Consider the following 8220-nt stretch of genomic DNA (forward strand, 5'->3'; position numbering starts at 1 on the left):
AGGAACCAGTCTGACCTTGGTATTGAAAACAACGGAAACATTTGATTGAGCACTTTTTTTTTTTTTTTGGTTCTTTTTTTTGGAGCTGGGGACCGAACCCAGGGCCTTGCGCTTCCTAGGCAAGCGCTCTACCACTGAGCTAAATCCCCAGCCCCTGATTGAGCACTTTTAAATCTGCTATTCTCTACCATGTAGATGTGAAAGGGATTACACGATCCACACACCCAGCTCAACCTGTGAAGCAGTTGGATTGGAACAGGTGTGTGTAACAAAGAATACAGGGACATGGTGACAGCTTCTGGTGAGAGGAAGAGTGGTGGGCAGGGCGTTGGGACTCACAGTCACCATCCCCGTCTCTCCCCAAACCCTGAGGGGCAGATGGTCTCAGTTCCTTACAGTTAAAGGATGGATGTTGGGGACAAAGCCCAGCAAACTGTTCCCCATCAGACCTGTGACCTTCTGCCCTTGCACACGGAGAGTTGGCGCCCAGAGCTTCATGCCTGCATGCAGAAGGCTCAAGACTGATGCAGGCAAAGGCAGGGCAGACAACGTGGCCTTCACGAGCAAGTCAGTGTTTTAGTTAGGGGGCCCAGCCATCCCAATGTGCCCGGGACTGTTTCAGGTTGAACACTGAGAGTCCTGGGCACCCCAGGGCGGTCAGTCACTTGAGTTACCCCCACTCACACCCTGTGAGTCCCATAAAGACACCAGGAGCAGCTCTGGAGGAGAATGTGCACACAGTAGGCCTGACGCACAGCTTAGAAACCTGAGATTAAAAGACTCCAACTTTATAAAGTGCTACAAATAAGCACAACCAGCTTCTGCCACAAAGAAGTCTTTAAAAAATCATTTATTTATCCATCCATCCATCCATCCATCCATCCATCCATCCATTCACTCATTTATGGTAGTAACTGACCTTATCCATGTTGGTGGTGGTGGGGATAGTGTGTGTGTGTGTGTGTGTGTGTGTGTGTGTGTGTGTGTGTCATTTGTGTTTGTGAGTGTGGGCCTGCTTACTTGGATGTCAGGGGACAATGTTTGGAGTTGGTTCTTTCCTTCCAGCTCCAGTTCCAGGAACTGGACTCAAACCATCTGTCTTGGTGGCAAGTACTTTTACCCAATGAGCCATCTCACAGACCCAGCAAATATTATTTTTTTCCCATCTTTATTAACTTGAGTATTTCTTATTTACACTTCGATTGTTATTCCCCTTCCCAGTTTCCAGGCCAACATCCCCCTAACCCCTCCCCCTCCCGGAAATATTACTTTTAATACCTTGTTTCACAAAGAAACCTTCCCACTGCCGAGGAACAAGTTGCCTTATCTTATAAAGGCTGACTCCGCAAGCATCTGGAGTAGATATAGAAGCTGCCCCAAGAAGTACAATGTTAGGCCCTCGTGGAGCATTTGCTCCTGAGACATAGGCCAGGTAATAAGTGACAGGACCATATTCTGTTCGAAACTCTTCAGCCGTGTACCGGGATTTGCTGCCCCACCTTTTAAGTTATACTCAGGATGTATAGCATTAAAGCCGAACGAAGGAGGCTTCGGTTTCTGTTGTTGTTTGAAGAGGGTGCTTTTCTTTTAATTCAAACTTTGAACTCTTAGTCACATGTTTAGTGTATGTTACTGTCCATATCACCTGCATTTATGGAATAAAAGTTTAAACGCTTGGCAGGATGGCATTACACTATAAAATAGAGTGAGTGGGTTAGGCTAATTGGCTCCTAGAGATTCTATTGTTCTCCTTTATCCTTTGTCACCACCTGGGATTTTATTTCTGCTCGAGTTGAATGTGCAGCAAAATGGGTGTGTGCGTGTGTGTGTGTGTGTGTGTGTGTGTGTGTGTGTGTGTGCGTGTACATGCATACATGCATATGATGGCTTGAAACTGGAGTCCTTGTATGGTTAAGCCAGTATTTTAATGCTGGGTAATGGCACCAGCCCTTCTGCCTCATTTTTTCATCCATCCAGAACAAACTCAGGCTATGAATTTTAATACTTAGGGTGATTTTTAAAAACTTGTTCCATTATCTTTTAAAAAGCTGCTAAGATCATTGCATCAAAAACCCATTTTCCACAGATTTTCATTATTTCCCACAGTTGTTGACCACCGCATCAAATGGGCACGATTATTAAGGGAGATTTTTAAACCCCCCCATCCCCGAAACCTAGCAATATTCAGATAAAATTCCTTTTCCCTTTTTTGTTTAATGTAAGGTGCCAGCCGGGTGTGGATATTACAGCATGCTTTTAAACGTTTATTTTCGTTTCCTTTTTTGGGTGAAACTGGTTCTTTTATCGGTTGCTTTCTGAAGATCAAAAGAAAGGGAGCTGAAGAAACAAGCAGAGACAGGAGGTGTGTTTAATGAGTTTCTCTCCTCACTGGAAGAAAGTTGCTCTTAAGGATACTATGGCCCACGAGTGTCCAGGAGTCAGGACCATGCATGGGAACATGACAGACATGGCTGAGCCTTTGAGAGAGCTGGTGATTGAGACACCCATAGACCTGAATGCAGAAGCCTCACCGGAGGTGCGCTTGTGACTGGCCTCACACATTCCGACGCTATCAGGGGTTGTGATGATTAGAAGCCAGGAACAGAGGTGTTTCCAATTTGTTCAAAACTTGACTACAAACTTTCTTCTCCATTGGGTACCCCTGGGAGCCTTCTGCTTCAGTGAATGAAGGAGAAGGAACTGCACAGGGAACGGGGTGGCCTTTGACTACGACAGGCTCTATGTCCCACCTAAGCATTTTCAAACTCGGTTGCAGCCAAAGACTGTGGCCTGGGCTGGAGTCTGATTTTCGCTATCCCCGAGGGTTACCTCAGACTCGGAATTTTATCAGAAGTCAGGAAGCTTTGCTTTAGATGTTTGATTAAGAAAGGTGAAGATATGACTTGGTCTCGAGTGCAGTTGGGCAGACAGATTCCTTCCGAACATGGACTCTGTGGGAGAGCAGACAATAGAAAAGATGCCGTTTTGGGGTTTTTTTTTTTTTTCCCTCCAAATGAGTCAGAACCTGACACACAAAGAGAAAAATCAGAACTCATTTGGATCATGAAAGCGAACTTAATAAAACTTGATTTTCCCTAGGCTTTTTTTTCCCCCTAGAAGAACTACTCTTTTGAGATTTGAAGGCCCTGTTTTCTACCGTCTGACACAAAGCATGAAACTGCCCTAGCTTGGGAGCTCAGACACACAAGCCTCATTGACATTTCCAGTTTTAAACTGAATGGATGCAGCTGAACAGCACAGGAGATGGCTGTCTTTCGGGAGATTTCCCGCTGGCTCTGAAGCACAGGAATGCTGGCATTTCCAGTGGGCCCACTGTTCTGTGTGGTTTGCCCTTGAAACCCGTTCCCCTCCCACTCCTCATCCTGTACCCTCCCAACTCCCACTTTACACAAAGCGTTCCTAGCTGCTGCCGCTTCCTCCCCACCCCCTCACGCCCATGCGCCCCTCCCCCACACCCTCTCCCCGGCCCTCCTCCTCCCCCTCTTCTCTCCTGCCTGGTTTCTAACATTTCCATTCTTTGCTTGCCAACCTGCATCCAACCTTTCCCATAGCTCCCAGGCTCAAGATCCCTCTTCTTGGCGTTTCTATTTTCTTGGAATACGTTCGGACACCAAAGAACCCTTAAACCGATGGTCCGTCACGATGATCAGTTGCCATCGTACCTTTCACTAACTGCTCGGGGACCAGCATGGGTCAGCCTTCTTCTGTGAAGTGGATTTTTAGGAGTGGATATAGCAGTGCTCCTACTGTCGTTTCTCCGGTATGTCTAAGGTTTAGACATTTTCCTCTAGTGTCTAACCTAGTTCTCTCAGCACTGTTGGCAACCCACACGTATTCTGTGCCAGCTGCCTGCCATGCGGTCTAGATACAAACCTCCTTCTCTCCTGATCCCCAATCTTGGAAGGCAGGAACTGAGAGCTGATGTTACAGGGTAGCCAGTGCTATGTCCATTGAGGAGTTGGCGGTAGAAAGCTAAAACTGTCACCTTGACCGTTATACATTTAAGACCCTGGCTTCTAATCTATGCCTGTGATACCAGAAACATCAAGTTCCCCTCCTGGGGTTCTTAGTCTCATTAATTAGAAGAATTTAACAATGGACTCAAGTGGAAACATGAAGATGGTTTTATTAGCGTTTAAAACAAAAGGAAGCCCCGGGGGCAGGCAAGCTGTGTATCTCAGCAGTTAACCAGAGGAGGAAACATGGAGATGAGAAGCCAGCACAGGGGTCAGTCACAGGATGGGCAAGCAGCCACAGGAAAGGGAGGGGAGCCCTAAAGAAACACAAAGTACCAGAAAAGGGCACACGGAGGCTCCGGCAGCATCCAGCAGAAAATGACAGAAGAGAAAAGAATAGTTCTTCCTCTGTGAGCGAAGACAAGCAGACCAACCCAACCAAACCTCATGGTGACTGAAGCGACCGTGCTACAAGGCAGGAATTCCTGGAAGAAAATAGACAGGTATATTATTAAAGGTCTGATTATTCCACCTGTGTCTTCAACGTGGCTTAGGTGAACCTGCCTTTTGAGGCATGGAGGTCAGAGGAAATAGTCCAGGAAAAACATGGTTAGTCTTTTGCCTGCTATCAGACAAAAGGAAAGACAGACACATGTGTCTTGCCAAGCTATGGAATTTGAGTCCAAAGGGCACCCAAGTCCAGACTCTTGTGTCTCGTGATTGTGCCGGGCTGTCATGGTTAGAAATAAAAACAGCCTATAAAGAAAGGAAAGTACTCTCAGGAAAGGGTGGACTAAGGGAGCTGAGGGAAGCTCATTAGGCCCCCGGGAGCTGGACCTGGTAGGAAATAGCTCGGGCTTTTCTTGGGCATGCTGAACGTGTTACAGTCACAAGGCTTCCAGTCTTTCTTTTAAAACTAGCCCATAAAAACTGCATTTGGGGTTGGGGATTTAGCTCAGTGGTAGAGCGCTTGCCTAGCAAGCACAAGGCCCTGGGTTCGGTCCCCAGCTCCGGAAAAAAAAAAAAAAACAACAAAAACTGCATTTGTCCTGTGAAGCCCAGGCCATGAAAGGCTTCTGGGTCTTTCTCTGCCACCTGGATTCTTCCATGTGTTAACTCTTTCAATAGCCTCTACACTCCTATCATACCTCAAAGCATAGGGAGTTGAGTGAAAGGACTCTGTTCTCAATCTCTACAGTCAGCTTATGATAGCTTATTCATTTCACTTAAATGGACAAGCAGTTGCAGATTATTATACATGGGCCTAGAGAAAGCAATTTTCCATCAGGAGACTACTTGGCCTACTTGTCTGAGAAGAAATATGTATGTAAAGTTACATGAAACAAAAGTCGATTTCGATTGCCTTTAAGCAAGTGCCTCTGAAAGACGTACGGGTTGATTTGGATTCCCAAGGCCTATGAGTTCATCATTCCCACAAAGTGTCATACCTAGGAAGAATAGGATGGCACAGGGCCATTTTACAGACTGATGGCCCATGGGCATCTGGGACTTGATGAGTGGAGGGAAGAGAAAGGTAAAGGCACAAAACCACTCAGAGAGCAATGGTCATTAGGACATTGAACATCCACAAGGCTCATTATCAAGAAGATGATCTCATCCACAACCCTCCTAGAAGGGCTGACATTTGAGAGGCAGCTAGCAGAGACATTTTAAATAGCAAGATACACGAAAAGATGAAAAAAAAACCCTTCATTTACTCTAAATGAAAGGAAAAGGGTTGGGGATTTAGCTCAGTGGTAGAGCGCTTGCCTAGGAAGCGCAAGGCCCTGGGTTCGGTCCCCAGCTCCAAAAAAAAGAACCAAAAAAAAAAAAAAAAGAAAGAAAGGAAAAGCACCGGAAGGAAGAGAGATGCTGGAAATCTCAACATATTTAGTTACAATGAGTCAGGAAACTCAAAACCCCTGATAGCGGAATTATAACCAGGAGACAGAAGGAACTCCGGGGAGAAGCGTGGCTTTGTTCTGAGAATCTTCTGCTGAGTCAGAGAGAGACGTCAGCTCTTCCTGTCGCAAGTGTTCTCTCAAGAGCAAAGCTATGGATTTCTCCTTTGACGCTCCACTTTGTACACAGAGACAAATATCGCTTTCTGTACGTAACGTCGTTCTTTGAAAACAGTATGTGGACTGCAGTGGCAGATCAGTCGTAACAGCACACGAAGACAACCAGACCCTTATGTGCCCCCTAATGTGATTCAACAGGAAGTATATAATAATAACACTGCCGATGCTCACCAAAGAATCCAAACTCGAACCCTGCTATCCAGCTCCTACCTCTAACTACCAGTGTACAGGAAATAGACCAGGAAAGCATTTCAAACAAACGCAGCAAACCCACCAAAGGTTGAGTGCAGCAACTGCTGTACGAAATACTCAGGACCTTCAAGGAGTAACTGCAAAAATATTTTTTTTAAAAAAAGGATAAAGGGTACAAACATATTTCACTGTGACTTAACAACAGCTAAAGTGTGGTCAACTGAGCAAATGCTGCATTTAGGAGGCCCAGAGCTCAATCCAATTTGGAACACCCCAAAACAAATTACCTAAAAAGAATACATAAGAGGTAGAGGCTCACATCTTTAATCCCAGTCCTAGTGAAGCAGAGATAATGAGTTCGAGGCCAGCCTGGTCCACAGACCAAGTTCCAGGATGACAGGCAGGGCCACACAGAGAAACCCTGTCTGAAAAAACAAAAGAAAACAAAAACAACAACAACAACAAAAAACCCAAATGGACTCATTAAAAAAAAAGTGCATTGTACACATCTCTTTGTGAACAGTTATAAAGCAGCCCAATAAACTCAAATACCGACTAATGCTCACTGACATTAAATAAGGACAGAGTGACAGTTTAGTGGTAAAGAACATGTTTGACTCCCAGCACCCAGGTCAAGTGTCTTACAACCACCTGAGCTCTGGCTTCCTGGGGACATGATGCCTCTGATCTTCACAGACACCTGCACTCACATGACATAGTCACATTCAGAAGACAGGTGTGCACACATAGATATGTGCATCCTTAAAAATAAATTTCAAAAATATTTTTAAAGGATGGCTCATTTTATATAAAGACATCGTAATTCTTTAGAAATAAATCATTACTGATATATATATATGACATAGATCTTTGCAACCAAGGACAGAAGAAAAATTTGTGAGGAGTTTGTGAGCAATACAGGAAAAGAGTTGCATGTATTAAGAAAACATTTCCCCGTGTTTGCAAAATGGGAGGAGCTAAAAAACCCACCCCAAGACAAAAAGGTATTGACAGCCGATGGCTGCTGGTGGAGAGAGCTTCCGTTAAGTGACTCCAGTGGATGGTCCCACACACACATCCATACACACAGCCCTAAATGGACTCCATGGGTTTAAAAACCCAACCACACGAAGATGGGAATGGAAGAGGGAAGGGGAGGAAATGGAGGGGAGGGATTGAAGAGTAGACTTGACCAAAACACTACACAGGGACTGGGCACGGTGGAATAAACCTGCAATCCCAGCACTCGGGATGCAAAGGAAGGTGGATTCTGTGAGCTTGAGGTCAACCTGGTTTCCATAGTGTGTTTCAGGCCAGCTGGGGCTGTAAAGTAAGACACATATACATATACATATACATATACATATACATATACATATACATATACATATACATATACATATACATATACATATACATATACATATACATATACATATACATATACATATACATATACATATACATATACATATACATATACATATACATATACATATACATATACATATACATATACATATACATATACATATACATATACATATACATATACATATACATATACATATACATATACATATACATATACATATACATATACATATACATATACATACATACACACAGATAGATAGATAGATAGATAGATAGATAGATAGATAGATAGATAGATAGATAGATAGATAGATAGATATAGATATAGATATTCTTAGGAGTTTTACTACTGTGAACAGACACCATGACCAAAGCAACTCTTAATTGGGGCTGTCTTACAGGTTCAGAGGTTCTGTCCATTGTCATCAAGGCAGAACATGGCAGCATCCAGGCAGGCATGGTGCAAGAGGAGCTGAGAGTTCTACATCTTCATTTGGAGGTTGCTAGCAGAATACTTACTTCCAGGCAGCTAGGATGAGGGTCTTAAAGCCCACATCCACAGTGACATACCTACTTCAACAAGACCACACCTA

At 44.2% G+C, this 8220-nt stretch overlaps 1 long non-coding RNA gene across 1 annotated transcript; it reads right to left on the reverse strand.

Annotated features, from left to right (window-relative positions):
- Positions 1–1984: 1984 nt before the first annotated feature.
- Positions 1985–4032, reverse strand: LOC134486364 (uncharacterized). Its single transcript, XR_010065192.1, has 2 exons — positions 3895–4032; positions 1985–2951 (listed from the first exon to the last, which is right to left on the reverse strand). It is a non-coding gene; the product is annotated as an uncharacterized LOC134486364 (long non-coding RNA).
- Between the last annotated feature and the right edge of the window lie 4188 nt (positions 4033–8220).

This window comes from Rattus norvegicus, chromosome 3, assembly GCF_036323735.1.
Source record: "Rattus norvegicus strain BN/NHsdMcwi chromosome 3, GRCr8, whole genome shotgun sequence".
NCBI lineage: Eukaryota > Metazoa > Chordata > Mammalia > Rodentia > Muridae > Rattus > Rattus norvegicus.